At 44.1% G+C, this 19,170-nt stretch overlaps 3 non-coding genes and 1 pseudogene across 3 annotated transcripts; 2 read left to right on the plus strand and 2 right to left on the minus strand.

Annotated features, from left to right (window-relative positions):
• Positions 1-316: 316 nt before the first annotated feature.
• On the plus strand, positions 317-430 carry LOC140286327 (U5 spliceosomal RNA). The gene has a single exon (XR_011911165.1). It is a non-coding gene; the product is annotated as a U5 spliceosomal RNA (small nuclear RNA).
• A 316-nt stretch (positions 431-746) lies between these two features.
• On the plus strand, positions 747-937 carry LOC140286296 (U2 spliceosomal RNA). Its single transcript, XR_011911137.1, has one exon. It is a non-coding gene; the product is annotated as a U2 spliceosomal RNA (small nuclear RNA).
• Positions 938-3,571: 2,634 nt separating this feature from the next.
• Positions 3,572-3,762, minus strand: LOC140286297 (U2 spliceosomal RNA). The gene has a single exon (XR_011911138.1). It is a non-coding gene; the product is annotated as a U2 spliceosomal RNA (small nuclear RNA).
• Positions 3,763-4,078: 316 nt separating this feature from the next.
• Positions 4,079-4,205, minus strand: LOC140286349 (U5 spliceosomal RNA; annotated as a pseudogene).
• Between the last annotated feature and the right edge of the window lie 14,965 nt (positions 4,206-19,170).

A 19,170-nucleotide genomic window follows, 5' to 3' on the forward strand; every position in this document is an offset into this window, starting at 1 on the left:
AGACTTTAACACGGCTCTGGGAGCGAGCCGAGTGCGGGCTAACCGGGAGAATTGCTTGAAAGAAACGCGACACCGAATGAGCGGTCAGAACAAAGCCTCAATACGGTTTTCCCGTGGTGTTTTTGTTGCTGCCTTGTCTTTTGCACAGAGTAAAAGACAAGGCAGCCATCGAATAGGGCCCGATTGTTCCTACTTGGTCAGCCGAGGAGCAAGGGGGGGGGGGGGGGGGCAAACGTCTCAACCAAGCAAAGCTCACCATGGGGAAGGTGGCTATGCCAACTAGCCTGATGCCCTGCTCCCGCAGTGACGGATAATCGTACTCTGGTTTCTCTTCATAACGTACAAGTCTTTCGCCTTTTACTAAAGACTTCTGTGGAGAGCAGCACTAATGAGTTGTTTCTATTTTTGGCAGGCTTTACCTTTGCGGGTGAAGCCCTTTCTATCTGTGCAAAAGAAATCTTGTTACTGTGCAGAGTGACTTCTCTGAGTAGAGTCGCCTTACTTGTTGCGACTGTGCCGATGTTCGAAGCTGGAGTGCAAAGTTGTTGCTTGAATGGTGCTTGCTGGAGCGTGCGGGAGTGCAAAGTTATACCATTTAAAAGGGCTGAAGAGTGCTCAGTGCAGCAGGTGGGCGGAGGTGCAAAGTGACACTCTGGCCACCTATGGCCATAAAAAGAACAGGGGTGTTAGCGGACAAGTGCGCATTGTGCCAGGAAGGGCCCTCGGACGTGAACCAGTGGACAGTTGTCGCTTCTCGGCCTTTTGGCTAAGATCAAGTGTAGTATCTGTTCTTATCAGTTTAATATCTGATATGTCCTCTATACGAGGACTACATATTAAATGGATTTTTAGCAATAGGAGTTGAAAAAGTAGCTTGCTCCGTTCACTCCAAGCATTGACCCCGTACTGCAGTGCCGCTGGGAACGGTGCGCTCTTCTCTACTCTTGTGAAAAAGCAAACAGCGGTGCAGGATGCAAGTTTCAGGGAGCCCAAGATGAAACTTTCTTTTAGTCTGCTGAGAAAAGAGAGTGAATGCGAAGTAGACTTTAACACGGCTCTGGGAGCGAGTCGAGTGCGGGCTAACCGGGAGAATTGCTTGAAAGAAACGCCATACCAAATGAGCGGTCAGAACAAAGCCTCAATACGGTGTTCCCGTTGTGTTTTTGTTGCTGCCGCTGTTTGCTTTTTCACAAGAGCGCACCTGTTGAGGGGGGGCCTGGGGGGGCCTGGGTGATGGTGGGTCTCAGGCCCGGGCTGCTGCGACTGGTGTGACCGGGTGGTTTGTTTGTATGTTTTTTGTTGTTGTTTGTTTGTTTTTTGTAGAGGTCCTCCGGAGTGGGGTTGGGTTGAGTGGGGTGGGGCGGGATGGGTACCTTCTGGGGGTACAGTAGCTCCCAGAATATGGTCGCTGCAGGCCCCGAGCCTGGTGGACATCAGGCCCTCCTGTCCTGTGTTGGCTCCCTTTTAAAAAGTACAGAACTTAGAACAGGTCTAGTCCCTGGCTTTCGGCAGAACTGTCTTCTTTACTTTTTTTTTTTTTCCCCTTATCGTGTTCAGCATTATGGCAGCAGAATTGTAGTCTGAATACCTTTGATGCCAAACAGATTTGCTTTGCCAAGGGAAGTTTTATAAATGTAAAGCTCCCCTTGATGCCCATTTATTTATTTCTGTTTACAATATATGACATGTAATAGAACTGAACCGGACCGGGGGACAAGGAAAGAAGAAGAGGAAAGAAGAGAAAAACAGAACATACATCGCATACAACACAGCTGTGGATATAGATGACCTGAGACGACATGATAATACATCAACTGCTTAGCGACCATACTACTGGACTAATGAATGTGGTTGTGTGTGTGTGAGAACATGCAACACCCATGGCACAGGACCTACATGATAACCGTGCTTAGTTATGAGTGTATAAGCGTACAGGGCCACAATCCACAGCCCCCCCAAGCAATCAGAAGCAGGCAGAGAGGGCCACAAGACCCAGGCCACCAGCAGCCCCCACAGAGCACAGAACCCAGGAAGCCCACCGCAGGGGCAACCACGCATCCACCCAGAAGACTGCAGAGGAAGCCCCCGGAAAGAGCCCCCATAAGCATAGGGCAGAGGCCCTCCGGGAGCCAGGGGCAACAGCCCACCGACGTCGCCAGGCCCCAGCCGCCCAGACATGGGCCGTGCACTGGATCCGGGCCCCAGGAGCCCGAGCGCCCCCAAACCCCCCGACAGAGGCCCCACCCAATACCCAGGAGGGCCAAGCGCCCCAGACAGCCACACAGTGGGTCAGCGCCTGCCCCAGCACCCCTGGCCAAGTGCCCTGGGAGTCAAGACGTGCCCACAGGTGGGTGAAGTCGCGAGCAGCGGAGAGAGGCCACGCCGCCCCCCCCATCGGGAGAAGCACAGGCAGGCCAGGCGACAGCAAGTCCAAGATCCAGGCCCAATCATTACCACACACACTTTCATGTCCCATACATCCACACGTCCTCCCTCCCTCGACTCCGCTGGGGTGTAGTGCAGCGGGCACACCAGGGGGCCAGCAGCCCCCCAGCCACCACAGACCCCAAACCAGCAGAACAATTAATTAATCCTCCTGGCCCCTCCCGCCCCGAGCAGCAACCAGGAAGCAGGGGTGTGCGAAGAAGACCCCTCCCCTCACCCTTCTGGCTCTTCAATATTTTCTAATAGTGAGCAATTAAAATTGAGGGGCAGCCAAACTTGTAGAACTGGGAGCGTGGCCCTCTGGGCAGCCTACATACCCAAAGAGCCCCGCCCACCAGATGCCACTCAGTGTAACCACCCCCCAAGACCTAATGTGTGTGTGTGAGTGTGTTTGATAAGTAGTAATGTCTAAGGTGTAATTAAAACAGGGGTGGGAACTGCAGAGTGCAACTACTGCAGAGTCCACTACACCCCACCGAACACACACGCCCCCAAAACCCTTCATGTGTGAGTGTGTGCTGTGTACAGGAGCCAGAAGGGAGAATGGGGATATACACTGGGGGCAGCCAGGGACTGGCTGCAATAGGCATCCCCGCTACCAGGGAGCCAACACAGGACAGGAGGGCCTGATGTCCACCAGGCTCGGGGCCTGCAGCGACCATATTCTGGGAGCTACTGTACCCCCAGAAGGTACCCATCCCGCCCCACCCCACTCAACCCAACCCCACTCCGGAGGACCTCTACAAAAAACAAACAAACAACAACAAAAAACAAACAAACAAACCACCCGGTCACACCAGTCGCAGCAGCCCGGGCCTGAGACCCACCATCACCCAGGCCCCCCCAGAGCCCCCCTCAACAGGTGCGCTCTTGTGAAAAAGCAAACAGCGGCAGCAACAAAAACACAACGGGAACACCGTATTGAGGCTTTGTTCAGACCGCTCATTTGGTATGGCGTTTCTTTCAAGCAATTCTCCCGGTTAGCCGACACTCGGCTCGCTCCCATAGCCGGGTTAAAGTCTACATCGCATTCACTCTCTTTTCTCAGCAGACTAACAGAAAGTTTCATCTTAGGCTCCCTGAAACTTGCATCCTGCACCGCTGTTTGCTTTTTCACAAGAGTAGAGAAGAGCGCACCGTTCCCAGCGGCACTGCAGTACGGGGTCAATGCTTGGAGTGAACGGAGCAAGCTACTTTTTCAACTCCTATTGCTAAAAATCCATTTAATATGTAGTCCTCGTATAGAGGACATATCAGATATTAAACTGATAAGAACAGATACTACACTTGATCTTAGCCAAAAGGCCGAGAAGCGACAACTGTACACTGGTTCACGTCCGAGGGCCCTTCCTGGCACAATGCGCACTTGTCCGCTAACACCCCTGTTCTTTTTATGGCCATAGGTGGCCAGAGTGTCACTTTGCACCTCCGCCCACCCGCTGCACTGAGCACTCTTCAGCCCTTTTAAATGGTATAACTTTGCACTCCCGCACGCTCCAGCAAGCACCATTCAAGCAACAACTTTGCACTCCAGCTTCGAACATCGGCACAGTCGCAACAAGTAAGGCGACTCTACTCAGAGAAGTCACTCTGCACAGTAACAAGATTTCTTTTGCACAGACAGAAAGGGCTTCACCCGCAAAGGTAAAGCCTGCCAAAAATAGAAACAACTCATTAGTGCTGCTCTCCACAGAAGTCTTTAGTAAAAGGTGAAAGACTTGTACTTGTACGTCGGGCCCTATTCGATGGCTGCCTTGTCTTTTACTCTGTGCAAAAGACAAGGCAGCAACAAAAACACCACGGGAAAACCGTATTGAGGCTTTGTTCTGACCGCTCATTCGGTGTCGCGTTTCTTTCAAGCAATTCTCCCGGTTAGCCCGCACTCGGCTCGCTCCCAGAGCCGTGTTAAAGTCTACTTCGCATTCACTCTCTTTTCTCAGCAGACTCTTGGGATTTTATCAATAAAATGAATTCCTTCACTCAAACTATGTTAAAACTGCTTTGTCCTTCATATTTACCATGTCTTGAAAGATTTAAACAAAAAAAACAACGTTGTACTTTGCAGTAAAAGAAATAGCAAATCTAAAGTTTCAGGAATCCGAGAATAAGCTTACTTTCATGAGTTCTTCACGATTTCGGATTTTGCTATAAAATGAATTCCTTCACTCAAACTAAATTAAAACTGCTAAACCGCTAATCTGTTACATGTAAGGCAGATGTCAAATTCACCGAATTAGGATTATTCGGTATTCGGCCAATCGAGCTGTAGCAGCTTCGGTAAAAGAGTATAAGTTGAAGAGTTTGTGAATAAAGGTGTGCACACACATAGTGAGCTGTAGGAAAATAGGCAGGGAGCAATGCCGGCTGGGGTATATGTTCTTGTATGTTGTCTGACTGTTTGATTTGAATGTGTTGTGTAAGTGTCCTGTTGAATGTTACATGTTTGGGCTTTGACACTTCACGGTGGTTGTTAACTGTGTGGTGTGTCCTGAAATGTTATATGTTTGGGCTGTGTGACATGCTTAATGCTTGTCAGTAGCTACCCACTTATTCATATATAGCAACTGACAACATAAGAAGTCTGGACATACTTTGATAGTAGTTGTAGAAGTATCCTTATTGATAATAGATAAACTAATTCATAGTGATAGAACAGTAGATGAACAGGTGCCTGCACATGTCTCACGAAAATAAAATGGGTGTATGATTGCTGACGGCAGAGCAATACTGCCAAACTTATGAGTTCTTGTGGCAAACTTGATTCAGTGTCTTGACGTGTATACGCTGTTTCGCTGACTTGATTGTCACAAGAAACAAAGTGTGTTTGATAAGATCCGACCATTTTATTACGGGAGGATCAGTATGTATGGATTCTGATGTGACTGATAAACCCATTCGTATCGTAAGCATAATCTAATACGTGAGACAACGCCCTGGCACACAATCAAAAAAAAAAAGAGAGAGCGGTTTTGTGTCCCCACAGTCCATAATGTAGAAAAGAGAGAAAAAAGCCTTTCTGATTTGGTGTGTGTTCTCACAGTGCAGAGTGTAGAGAAAAGAGAGAAAAGAAAGCCGTTTTGGTGTCACGGGTGTTGTAACTTACACACACACATTTCTGAATTGAGAAAGGAAATTATTTTAGAGGAAGCACTAGAGTTTAGATCCCACATTTGTTGATAGGCATTCATTTATTTCTTCACTTCTGATGAAGTTTCAACAATAAACAACAAACTTTGTATTATGAGAAAGAACCAGACTCATTCTTCAGGAATCCAAAAATAAGCTCTATTTTACGAGTTATGCACGAATTCGGATTCTCCTATAAAACCTTAACTCTAACCAAGTTAAGACTGCTTTGTCCTTCATATTTATTCATGTCTAATCAAGTTTCAACGATAAACAACGTTGTACTTTGTACTTCTTCAGCAATAAGCATCTCTCGACATATGACGAAATACAGATTTTGCTATAAAATTAATTCCTTCTATCAGCCTGACTCAAAACTGTTTGTCCTCCTTATTTATCCACTTCAAATCAAGTTTCAACAATTAAAAAAATGTTGTAGTTTGAGAAAAAACAACTTAATCTTAAGCAATCAGTAGGGTAAGAAAGGGTAAGAAAAGGTGCAAATGCCAACCATACATCACTAAAAGGTGGAGCGGAAGTATTCGGCTGCAAGTAGGTGCGAATGCCTGACAATGTATGATCAAAAGAGGGAGCGGAGGTTTTCGGCTGCAAGGTCTGAATGTCCAACCATAATTTGTAAAAACCGGGGAAGAAAAGGCTCGAAAGCCCGACTATACACCATCAAAAGCGGGAGCGGAGGTGTTCGGCTGCAAGTAGGTGTGAATGTTCGACCATAATTTGTAAAAAGCGGGTAAGAAAAGGTTCGAATGCCCGACTATATATTAACCAAAGCAGGAGGAGAGGTCTTCGGATAAGAGTGGGTGAGAATTTACAACCATAATCTATAAAATGCGGTGAAAAAAAAGGTGTGAATACCCCATAGAACACTAAAAGGTAGAGCGGAAGTGTTCGGCTGCAAGAAGGTGTGAATGTCTGACCATAGTTTGTAAAAAGCGGGTAAGAAAAGGTTCGAATGCCCGAACATACACCATCAAAGGAGGGAGCGGAGGTGTTCCGCTGTAAGAAGGTGTGAATGTCCGACCATAGTTGGCAAAAAGCAGGTAAGAAAAGGTTAAAATACCCGATTGTACACAATCAATAGCGGGAGCAGAGTTGTTCCGCTACTAAAAGGTGTGAAAGTCCGGCCATGGTTTGTAAAAAGCGGGTAAGAAAAGGTGCGAATGCCCGACAATGTATGATCAAAAGAGGGAGCGGAGGTTTTCGGCTGAAACAAGGTCTGAATGTCCATCCATATTTTGTAAAAATCTGGGAAGAAAAGGCTCGAAAGCCCGACTATACACCATCAACAGCTGGAGCGGAGGTGTTCAGCTGCAAGAAGGTCTGAATGTCCATCAATAATTGCTAGAAAACATGGAAGAGAATTTTCGAATATCAAACCGCACATGATCATAAGCGGGAGAGGAGGTGTTCAAATGCAAGAAGGTGTGAATGTCCACCCATAATTACTGCAAAATGGGTAAGAAAAGGTACGAATGCCCAACCATACATGATCCTAACAGGGAGCGGAGGTGTTTGGCTGCGACAAGGTGTGTTTGTCCACCCATAATTAATGAAAAGCGGGCAACAAGTAGGTTTGAATACCCATCATCAAAAGCAGGAGTGGATGTGTTCGGCTACAAGAAGGTTTGAATGTCTGACCATAGTTTGTAAAAAGCGGGTAAGAAAAGGTTCGAATGCCCGAACATACACCATCAAAGGAGGGAGCGGAGGTGTTCCGCTGTAAGAAGGTGGGAATGTCCAACAGTAATTGGCAAAAAGCGGGTAAGAAAAGGTTAAAATACCCTATTGTACACAATCAATAGCGGGAGCAGAGTTGTTCCGCTACTAAAAGGTGTCAAAGTCCGACCATGAATTGAAAAAGCAGGTAAGAAAAGGTGCGAATGCCCGACAATGTATGATCAAAAGAGGGAGCGGAGGTTTTCAGCTGAAAGAAGGTCTGAATGTCCATCCATAATTTGTAAAAATCGGGGAAGAAAAGGCTCGAAAGCCCGACTATACACCATCAACAGCTGGAGCGGAGGTGTTCAGCTGCAAGAAGGTCTGAATGTCCATCAATAATTGCTAGAAAACATGGAAGAGAATTTTCGAATATCAAACTGCACATGATCATAAGCGGGAGAGGAGGTGTTAAAATGCAAAAAGGTGTGAATGTCCACCCATAATTACTGCAAAATGGGTAAGAAAAGGTACGAATGCCCAACCATACATCATCAAAAGCAGGAGTGGATGTGTTCGGCTACAAGAAGGTTTTAATGTCCGACCATAGTTTGTAAAAAGCGGGTAAGAAAAGGTTAGAATGCCCGAACATACACCATCAAAAGAGGGAGCGGAGGTGTTCCACTGTAAGAAGGTAAGAATGTCTGACCATAGTTGGTAAAAAGCGGGTAAGAAAAGGTGAAAATACCCGACTGTACACAATCAATAGCGGGAGCGGAGTTGTTTGGCTACTAAAAGGTGTGAAAGTCCGACCCTGGTTTGTAAAAAGCGGGTAAGAGAAGGTGCGAATGCCCGACAATGTATGATCAAAAGAGGGAGCGGAGGTTTTCGGCTGCAAGAAGGTCTGAATGTCCAACAATAATTTTGTAAAAACCGGGGAAGAAAAGGCTCGAAAGCCCGACTATACATCATCAAAAGCGGGAGCGGAGGTGTTCAGCTGCAAGAAGGTCTGAATGTCCATCAATAATTGCTAGAAAACATGAAAGAAATTTTTCGAATATCAAAGCACACATCATCATAAGCGGGAGAGGAGGTGTTCAGCTGCAAGAAGGTGTGAATGTCCGACCATAGTTTGTAAAAAATGGGTAAGAAAAGGTGCGAATGCTCAACCATACATCATCAAAAGCAGGAGTGGATGTGTTCGGCTAAAAGAAGTTTTGAATGTCCGACCATAGTTCGTAAAATGCGGGTAAGAAAAGGTTCGAATGCCCGAACATACACCATCAAAAGAGGGAGCGGAGGTGTTCCGCTGTAAGACGGTGTGAATGTCCAACAATAGTTGGTAAAAAGCGGGTAAGAAAAGGTTAAAATACCCGACTGTACACAATCAATAGCGGGAGCGGAGTTGTTCGGCTACAAGAAGGTGTGAACGTCCGACCATGGTTTGTAAAAAGCGGGTAAGAAAAGGTTCGAATGCCCGAATATATACCATCAAAAGCGGAAGCGGAGGTGTTCGGCTGCAAGAAGGTGTGAACGTCCAACCAAAGTTTGTAAAAAGCAGTGAAGAAAAGTTTCGAATATCCAACCAAACATAATCAAAAGCGGGAGCAGAGCTGTTCGACTGCAAGTAGGTGTGAATGTCAGATCATAATTTGCAAAAAGCTGATGAGAAAGGGTGAGAATGCCCGACTATACACCATCAAATGCGGGAGCGGAAGTGTTCGGCTGTGAGTAGGTGTGAATGTCAAACCATAATTGCTGAAAAATGTGTTAGAAAAGACTAGAATGCCGGACCATACATCATCAAAAGCTGGAAAAGTGGTGTTCGGCTGCAAGTAGGTGTGAATGTCCAGCCATAATTACTCACAAACCGGTAAAAAAAGGTAGTATTGCCAGACCATACATTATCAAAACAGGGAGCGGAGGTGGTTCAGCTGCAAGGTGTGAATGTCTGACTAAAGTTTATAAAAAGCGGGTAAGACAAGGTGCGAATGCCTGACAATGTATGATCAAATGAGGGAGCGGAGGTTTTCGGCTGCAAGGTCTGAATGTACAACCATAATTTGTAAAAACCGGGGAAGAAAAGGCTCGAAAGCCCGACTATACACCATCAAAAGCGGGAGCGGAGGTGTTCGGCTGCAAGTAGGTGTGAATGTTCGACCATAATTTGTAAAAAGCGGGTAAGAAAAGGTTTGAATGCCCGACTATATATTAACAAAAGCAGGAGGAGAGGTCTTCGGATAAGAGTGGGTGAGAATTTCCAACCATAATCAATAAAATGCGGTGAAAAAAAAGGTGTGAATACCCCATAGAACACTAAAAGGTGGAGCAGAAGTGTTCGGCTGCAAGAAGGTGTGACTGTTCGACTATATTTGGTGAAAAGCAGGTGAAGCAAGGTCTGAATGCCCAACCTTACATCATCAAAAGCGAAATCAGAGGTGTTTGGCTGCAAGAAGGCCATAGTTTGCCAAAAGCGGGTAAGCTGCGAATGACCGACTAAATATCAACAAAAGTGGGGGCGGAGGTCTTCGGATGCAAGTGGGTGGGAATATCCCACCATACAAGTATGGTGGAGAGGAAGGTGTGAATGGCCGACCATAGTAAAAAGCGGGTGAGAAAAGGTGCGAATGTCCAATCATACATGATCAAAACAGGGAGCGGAGGTGTTTGGCTGCGACAAGGTGTGTATGTCCACCCATAATTAATGAAAAGCGGGCAACAAGTAGGTTTGAATACCCATCATCAAAAGCAGGAGTGGATGTGTTCCGCTACAAGAAGGTTTGAATGTCTGACCATAGTTTGTAAAAAGCGGGTAAGAAAAGGTTCGAGTGCCCGAACATACACCATCAAAAGAGGGAGCGGAGGTGTTCCGCTGTAAGACGGTGTGAATGTCCAACCATAGTTGGTAAAAAGCGGGTAAGAAAAGGTTAAAATACCCGACAGTACACAATCAATAGCGGGAGCGGAGTTGTTCGGCTACAAGAAGGTGTGAAAGTCCGACCATGGTTTGTAAAAAGCGGGTAAGAAAAGGTGCGAATGCCCGACAATGTATGATCAAAAGAGGGAGTGGAGGTTTTCGGCTGCAAGAAGGTCTGAATGTCCAACCATAATTTGTAAAAACCGGGGAAGAAAAGGCTCGAAAGCCCGACTATACACCATCAAAAGTGGGAGCGGAGGTGTTCAGCTTCAAGACGGTCTGAATGTCCATCAATAATTGCTAGAAAACATGAAAGAAAATTTTCGAATATCAAACTGCACATGATCATAAGCAGGAGAGGAGGTGTTCAGCTGCAAGAAGGTGTGAATGTCTACCCATAATTACTGAAAAATGGGTAAGAAAAGGTGCGAATGCCTAACCATACATCATCAAAAGAGGGAGCGGAGGTGTTCCGCTGTAAGACGGTGTGAATGTCCGACCATAGATGGTAAAAAGCGGGTAAGAAAAGGTTAAATTACCCGACTGTACACAATCAAAAGAGGGAGCGGAGTTGTTCAGCTAAGAGAAGGTGTGAAAGTCCGACCTTGGTTTGTAAAAAGCGGGTAAGAAAAGGTTCGTATGCCCGAATATACACCATCAAAAGCGGAAGCGGAGGTGTTCGGCTGCAAGATATTGTGAACGTCCGACCAAAGTTTGTAAAAAGCAGTTAAGAAAAGGTTTGAATATCTAACCAAACATAAGAATGAGTCTTTTCCGCTGTAGAATGCCCGACTATAGACCATCAAATGCGGGAGCGGAGGTGTTCGGCTCTGAGTAGGTGTGAATATCCGACCATAATTGCTGAAGAATGTGTTAGAAAAGGTAAGAATGCTGGACCATACATCATCAAAAGCGGTAGAGATGGTGTTCGGCTGCAAAAAGGTGTGACTGTTCGACTAAAGTTTGTAAAAAGTGGGTAAGACAAAGTGCGAATGCCTGACAATGTATGATCAAAAGCGGGAGCGGAGGTGTTCAGCTGCAAGAAGGTCTACATGTCCATCAATAATTGCTAGAAAACATGAAAGAAACTTTTCGAAAATCAAACCGCACATGATCATAAGTGGGATAGGAGGTGTTCAGCTGCAAGGTGTGAATGTCCACCCATAATTCCTGAAAAATGGGCAAAAAAAAGGTGTGAATGCCCAACCATACATCATCAAAAGCAGGAGTGGAAGTGTTCAGCTACAAGAAGGTGTGAACGTCCAACCAAAATATGTAAAAAGAAGTTAAGAAAAGGTTCGAATATCCAACCAAACATAATCAAAAGCGGGAGCAGAGCTGTTCGACTGCAAGTAGGTGTGAATGTCAGATCATAATTTGCAAAAAGCTGATGAGAAAGGGTGAGAATGCCCGACTATACATCATCAAATGCGGGAGCGGAGTTGTTCGGCTGTGAGTAGGTGTGAATCTCCGACCATAATTGCTGAAAAATGTGTTAGAAAAGGTAAAAATGCCGGTCCATACATCATCAAAAGCGAGAGAGGTTGTGTTCGGCTGCAAGTAGGTGTGAATGTCCAGCCATAATTACTCACAAACGGGTAAGAAAAGGTAGTATTGCCAGACCATATATGATCAAAACAGGGAGCGGAGGTGGTTCAGCTGCAAGAAGGTTTGAATGTCAAACTAAAGTTCAAATATATTAACAAAAGCGGGAGGAGAGGTCTTCGGATGAAATTGGTTGAAAATTTCCAACCATAATGTATAAAATGCGGTGAAAAAAAAGGTGTGATAGAACACTAAAAGGTGGAGCGGAAGTGTTCGGCTGCAAGAAGGTGTGAATGTCCGACTATATTTGGTGAAAAGCAGGTGAAGCAAGGTCTGAATGCCCAACCTTACATCATCAAAAGCAAGATCAGAGTTGTTTGGCTGCAAGAAGGCCATAGTTTGCCAAAAGCGGGTAAGGTGCGAATGTCCGACTAAATATCAACAAAATTTGGGGCGGAGGTTTTCGGATGCAAGTTGGTTGGAATATCCCACCATACAAGTATGGTGGAGAGGAAGCTGTGAATAGCCGACCATAGTTTGGAAAAAGCGGGTAAGAAAAGGTTTGAATGCCCGAACATACACCATCAAAAGAGGGAGCGGAGGTGTTCCGCTGTACGAAGGTGTGAATGTCCGACCATACTTGGTAAAAAGCGGGTAAGAAAAGGTTAAATACCCGACTGTACACAATCAATAGCGGGAGCGGATGTGTTCGGCTACAAGAAGGTGTGACAGTCCGACCATGGTTTGTAAAAAGCGGGTAAGAAAAGGTGCGAATGTCCGAAAATGTATGATCAAAAGAGAGAGCGGAGGTTTTCGGATACACGAAGGTTTGAATGTCCTACCATAGTTTGTAAATAGCGGGTAAGAAAAGGTTCGAATGCCCGACTATACACCATTTAAGCGGGAGCGGAGGTGTTCCGCTGTAAGACGGTGTGAATGTCCGACCATAGTTGGTAAAAAGCGGGTAAGAAAAGGTTAAAATACCCGACTGTACACAATCAATAGCGGGAGCGGAAGTGTTCGGCTACAAGAAGGTGTGAAGAAGATGCAGTAGAAGAAGTTGAAATCCATCTACACATTGATAAATATGAAGGACAAAGCAGTTCCCACTTGCCCATAAGAAAATAAGCTTATTCTCGGATTCCTGATCCTTCAGTGTTGCTCTTTCTTCTACTGCAAAATACAGTGTTGTTCTTTGTTTAAATCTATCGAGACATTGATAAATATGAAGGTAAAAGCCGTTTTAACATAGTTTGAGTGAAGGAATTGATTTTATAGAAAAAATCCCAAATCATGCAGAACTCCTCAAAAGGGGCGTATGGCTTAATCACAAGTGTGGTTCTTTCTCATTCAGGGTAGTATGAGGAAGTTTATGCTTGAAATATATGTAGAAATGGGTACATATGAAGGACAAAGCAGTGTTAACTTAGTTTGAGAGAAGGAATTCATTTTATACATAAAATCCCAAATCATGCAGAACGTATGAAAAGAAGCTTATTCTCGGATTCCTGATCCTTCAGTTTTGATCTTTCTTCTACTGCAAAATACAATGTTGTTCTTTGTTGAAGTCGATCTAGACATTGATAAATATGAAGGAAAAAGCAGTTTTAACTTGGTTTGAGTGAATGAATTCATTTTATACATAAAATCCGAAATCGTGCAGAACTCATGAAAATAAGCTTATTCTCGGATTCCTAAAACTTTTGATTTGCTCTTTCTTTTATTGCAAAGTACAACGTTGTTTTTTTGCTTAAATCTATTGAGACATTGATAAATATGAAGGTAAAAGCCGTTTTAACATAGTTTGAGTGAAGGAATTAATTTTATAGATAAAATCCCAAATCATGCAGAACTCCTCAAAAGGGAGGTATGGCTTAATCACAAGTGTGGCTCTTTCTCATTCAGGGTAGTATGAGGAAGTTTATGCTTGAAATATATGTAGAAATGGGTACATATGAAGGACAAAGCAGTGTTAACTTAGTTTGAGAGAAGGAATTCATTTTATACATAAAATCCCAAATCATGCAGAACGTATGAAAAGAAGCTTATTCTCGGATTCCTGATCCTTCAGTTTTGCTCTTTCTTCCACTGCAAAATACAATGTTGTTCTTTGTTGAAGTCGATCTAGACATTGATAAATATGAAGGAAAAAGCAGTTTTAACTTGGTTTGAGTGAATGAATTCATTTTATACATAAAATCCGAAATCGTGCAGAACTCATGAAAATAAGCTTATTCTCGGATTCCTAAAACTTTTGATTTGCTCTTTCTTTTATTGCAAAGTACAACGTTGTTTTTTTGTTTAAATCTATTGAGACATTGATAAATATGAAGGTAAAAGCCGTTTTAACATAGTTTGAGTGAAGGAATTAATTTTATAGATAAAATCCCAAATCATGCAGAACTCCTCAAAAGGGAGGTATGGCTTAATCACAAGTGTGGCTCTTTCTCATTCAGGGTAGTATGAGGAAGTTTATGCTTGAAATATATGTAGAAATGGGTACATATGAAGGACAAAGCAGTGTTAACTTAGTTTGCGTGAAGAAATTCATTTTATACATAAAATCCGAAATCGTGCAGAACTCATGAAAATAAGCTTATTCTCGGATTCCTAAAACTTTTGATTTGCACTTTCTTTTACTGCAAAGTACAACGTTGTTTTTTGTTGAAATCTATCTAGACATTGATAAATACCAGCCGAAACTCTGCTGCCGCTTTTGATAATTTATGGTTGGGCATTCTTACCTTTTCTTACCCGCTTTTTACAAATTATGATCTTAGATTCACACCTACTTGCACTACTTACTACCTTCTCATCCATTTATGATCATGTGCGGTTGGGCTTTCGCACCTTTTCTTACCCATTTTTCAGTAATTATGGGTGGACATTCAGACCTTCTTGCAGCCGAAAACCTCCGCTCCTCTTTTGATCATACATTGTCGGGCATTCACACCTTGTCTTACCCGCTTTTTACAAACTTTAGTCGGACATTCAAACCTTCTTGCAGCTGAACCACCTCCGCTCCCTGTTTTGATCATATATGGTCTGGCAATAGTACCTTTTCTTACCCATTTGTGAGTAATTATGGCTGGACATTCACACCTTCTTGCAGCCGAACACAACCTCTCCCGCTTTTGATGATATATGGTCCGGCATTCTTACCTTTTCTAACACATTTTTCAGCAATTATTGTCGGACATTCACACCTACTCAAGGACGAACACCTCCGCTCCCACATTTGATAGTGTATAGTCGGGCATTCTCACCCTTTCTCATCAGCTTTTTGCAAATTATGATCTGATATTCACACCTACTTGCAGTCGAACAGCTCTGCTCCCGCTTTTGATTATGTTTGGTTGGATATTCGAACATTTTCTTAATGCTTTTTACAAACTTTGGTCGGACGTTCACACCGTCTTGCAGCCGAACACCTCCGCTTCCGCTTTTGATGGTGTATAGTCGGGCATTCGAGCCTTTTCTTACCCACCTATTACTTACTATGGTTGGACATTCAAACCTTCTTGTAGCCGAACACATCCGCTCCTGCTTTTGATGATGTATGATTTGGCATTCGGACCTTTTCTTACCCATTTTTCAGTAATTATTGGTCGGACATTCAGACCTTCTTGCACCTGAACACCTCTGCTCCTGCTTTTGATGGTGTATAGTTGGGCTTTCGAGCCTTTTCTTCCCCGATTTTTACAAATTACGGTTGGACATTCAGACCTTGCAGCCGAAAACCTCCGCTCCCTCTTTTGATCATACATTGTCGGGCATTCGCCCCTTGTCTTACACGGTTTTTACAAACTTTAGTCAGACATTCACACCTTGCAGCTGAACCACCTCCACTCCCTGTTTTGATCATGTGTGGTCTGGAAATACTACCTTTTCTTCCCCCGTTTGTGAGTAATTATGGCTGGACATTCACATCTACTTGCAGCCGAAAAACAATCTCTCCCGCTTTTGATGATGTATTGTCCGGCATTCTAGTCTTTTCTATCACATTTTTCAGCAATTATGATCTGACATTCACACCTACTTGCAGTCGAACAGCTCTGCTCCCGCTTTTGATTATGTTCGGTTGGGTATTCAAACCTTTTCTTAACTGCTTTTTACAAACTTTGGTCGGACGTTCACACCTTCTTGCAGCCGAACACCCCCGCTTCCGCTTTTGATGGTATATATTCGGGTATTCGAACCTTCTCTTACCCGCTTTTTACAAACCATGGTTGGACTTTCATACCTTCTTGTAGCTGAACAACTCCACTCCTGCTTTTGATAATTTATGGTTGGACATTCGCATCTTTTCCTACCCATTTTTCAGTAATTATGGGTGGATATTCACATCTTCTTGCAGCTGAACACCTCCTCTCCCGCTAATGATCATGTAAGGTTTGATATTCGAAAATTTTCTTTCATGTTTTAAAGCAATTATTAATGGACATTCACACCTACTTGCAGCCGAACACCACCTCTCCCGCTTTTGATGAATTATGGACCGGCATTCTTACCTTTTCTAACACATTTTTCAGCAATTATGGTTGGAGAATCACACCTACTCACAGCCGAACAACTCCGCTACCGCATTTGATGGTGTATAGTCGGGATTTCTCACCCTTTTTCATCAGCTTTTTGCAAATTATGATCTGACATTCACACCTACTTGCAGTCGAACAGCTCTGCTCCCGCTTTTGATTATGTTTGGTTAGATATTCGAACCTTTTCTTAACTGCTTTTTTACAAACTTTGGTCGGACGTTCACACCTTCTTGCAGCCGAACACCTACGCTTCCGGTTTTGATAGTGTATATTCGGGCATATGAACCTTTTCTCACCCGCTTTTTACAAACCATGGTCGGACTTTCACACCTTCTCTTAGCTGAACAACTCCGCTCCCTCTTTTGATTGTGTACAGTCGGGTATTTTAACTTTTTCTTACCCGCTTTTTACCAACTATGATCGGACATTCACACCGTCTTACAGCGGAACACCTCCGCTCCCTCTTTTGATGGTGTAATGTTCGGGCATTCGAACCTTTTCTTACCCGCTTTTTACAAACCAGGGTCGGACTTTCACACCTTTTAGTAGCCGAACAACTCCGCTCCCGCTATTGATTGTGTACAGTCGGGTATTTTAACCTTTTCTTACCCGCTTTTTACCAACTATGGTCGGACATTCACACTGTCTTACAGCGGAACACCTCCTCTCCCTCTTATGATCATGTACGGTTTGATATTCGAAAATTTACTTTCTTGTTTCAAAGCAATTATTGATGGACATTCAAACCTTCTTTTTGATGGTGTATAGTCGGGCTTTCGAGCCTTTTCTTCCCGGTTTTTACAAACCATGATCGGACTTTCACACCTTCTTGTAGCCGAACACATCCGCTCCCGCTATTGATTGTGTATAGTCGGGCATTCGAACCTTTTCTTACCCGCTTTTTACAAACTATGGTGGGACATTCAAACCCTCTTGTATCCGAAAACCTCCGCTCTCTCTTTTGATCATACATTGTCGGACATTCGCACCTTTTCTTACCCGATTTTTACAAACCATGGTCGGACTTTCACACCTTCTTGTAGCCGAACACATCCGCTCCCGCTATTGATTGTGTACAGTCGGGTATTTTAACCTTTTCTTACCCGCTTTTTACCAACTATGGTCGGACATTCACACCTTCGTACAGCGGAACACCTCCGCTCCCTCTTTTGATTGTGTATGTTCGGGTATTCAAACCTTTTCTTACCCGCTTTTTCCAAACTATGGTCGGCTATTCACAGCTTCCTCTCCACCATACTTGTATGGTTGGATATTCACACCCACTTGCATCCGAAGACCTCTGCCCCAAATTTTATTGATATTTAGTCGGACATTCGCACCTTACCCGCTTTTGGCAAACTATTGCCTTCTTGCAGCCAAACACCTCTGATCTCGCTTTTGATGATGTAAGGTTGGGCATTCAGACCTTGCTTCACCTGCTTTTCACCAAATATAGTCGGACATTCACACCTTCTTGCAGCCGAACACTTCCGCTCCACCTTTTAGTGTTCTATCACACCTTTTTTTCACCGCATTTTATACATTATGGTCGGAAATTTTCAACCACTCTCATCCGAAGATCTCTCCTCCCGCTTTCTTTAATATATTTGAACTTTAGTCGGAGACATTCAAACCTTCTTGCAGCTGAACCACCTCCGCTCCCTGTTTTGATCATATATGGTCTGGCAATACTACCTTTTCTTACCCGTTTGTGAGTAATTATGGCTGGACATTCACACCTACTTGCAGCCGAACACAACCTCTCTCACTTTTGATGATGTATGGACCGGCATTTTTACCTTTTCTAACACATTTTTCAGCAATTATGGTCGGAGATTCACACCTACTCACAGCCGAACAACTCCGCTCCCGCATTTGATGATGTTTAGTCGGGCATTCTCACCCTTTCTCATCAGCTTTTTGCAAATTATGATCTGACATTCACACCTACTTGCAGTCGAAAAGCTCTGCTCCCGCTTTTGATTATGTTTGGTTGGATATTCGAACCTTTTCTTAACTGCTTTTTACATATTTTGGTTGGACGTTCACACCTTCTTGTAGCCGAACACTTCCACTCCTGCTTTTGATGATGTATGGTTGGGCATTCACACCTTTTTTTTGCCCATTTTTCAGGAATTATGGGTGGACATTCACACCTTGCAGCTGAACACCTCCTCTCCCACTTATGATCATGTGTGGTTTGATTTTCGAAAATTTTCTTTCATGTTTTCTAGCAATTATTGATGGACATTTAGACCTTCTTGCAGCTGAACACCACCTCTCCCGATTTTGATGATGTATGGACCGGCATTTTTACCTTTTCTAACACATTTTTCAGCAATTATGGTCGGAGATTCACACCTACTCACAGCCGAACAACTCCGCTCCCGCATTTGATGATGTATAGTCGGGCATTCTCACCCTTTCTCATCAGCTTTTTGCAAATTATGATCTGACATTCACACCTACTTCCAGTTGAACAGCTCTGCTCCCGCTTTTGATTATGTTTGGTTAGATATTCGAACCTTTTCTTAACTGCTTTTTACAAACTTTGGTCGGACGTTCACACCTTCTTGCAGCCGAACACCTACGCTTCCGGTTTTGATAGTGTATATTCGGGCATACGAACCTTTTATTACCCGCTTTTTACAAACCAAGGTCGGACTTTCACACCTTCTCTTAGCTGAACAACTCCGCTCCCTCTTTTGATTGTGTACAGTCGGGTAATTTAACCTTTTCTTACCCGCTTTTTACCATCTATGGTCGGACATTCACACCGTCTTACAGCGGAACACCTCCGCTCCCTCTTTTGATGATGTATGGTTAGGCATTCGCACCTTTTCTTACCCATTTTTCAGTAATTATGGGTAGACATTCACACCTTCTTGCAGCTGAACACCTCCTCTCCCGCTTATGATCATG

The sequence above is a fragment of the Leuresthes tenuis genome, unplaced genomic scaffold (genome assembly GCF_036924035.1).
Source record: "Leuresthes tenuis unplaced genomic scaffold, fLeuTen1.0.hap1 SCAF_83, whole genome shotgun sequence".
In the NCBI taxonomy this organism is placed as follows: Eukaryota; Metazoa; Chordata; class Actinopteri; order Atheriniformes; family Atherinopsidae; genus Leuresthes; species Leuresthes tenuis.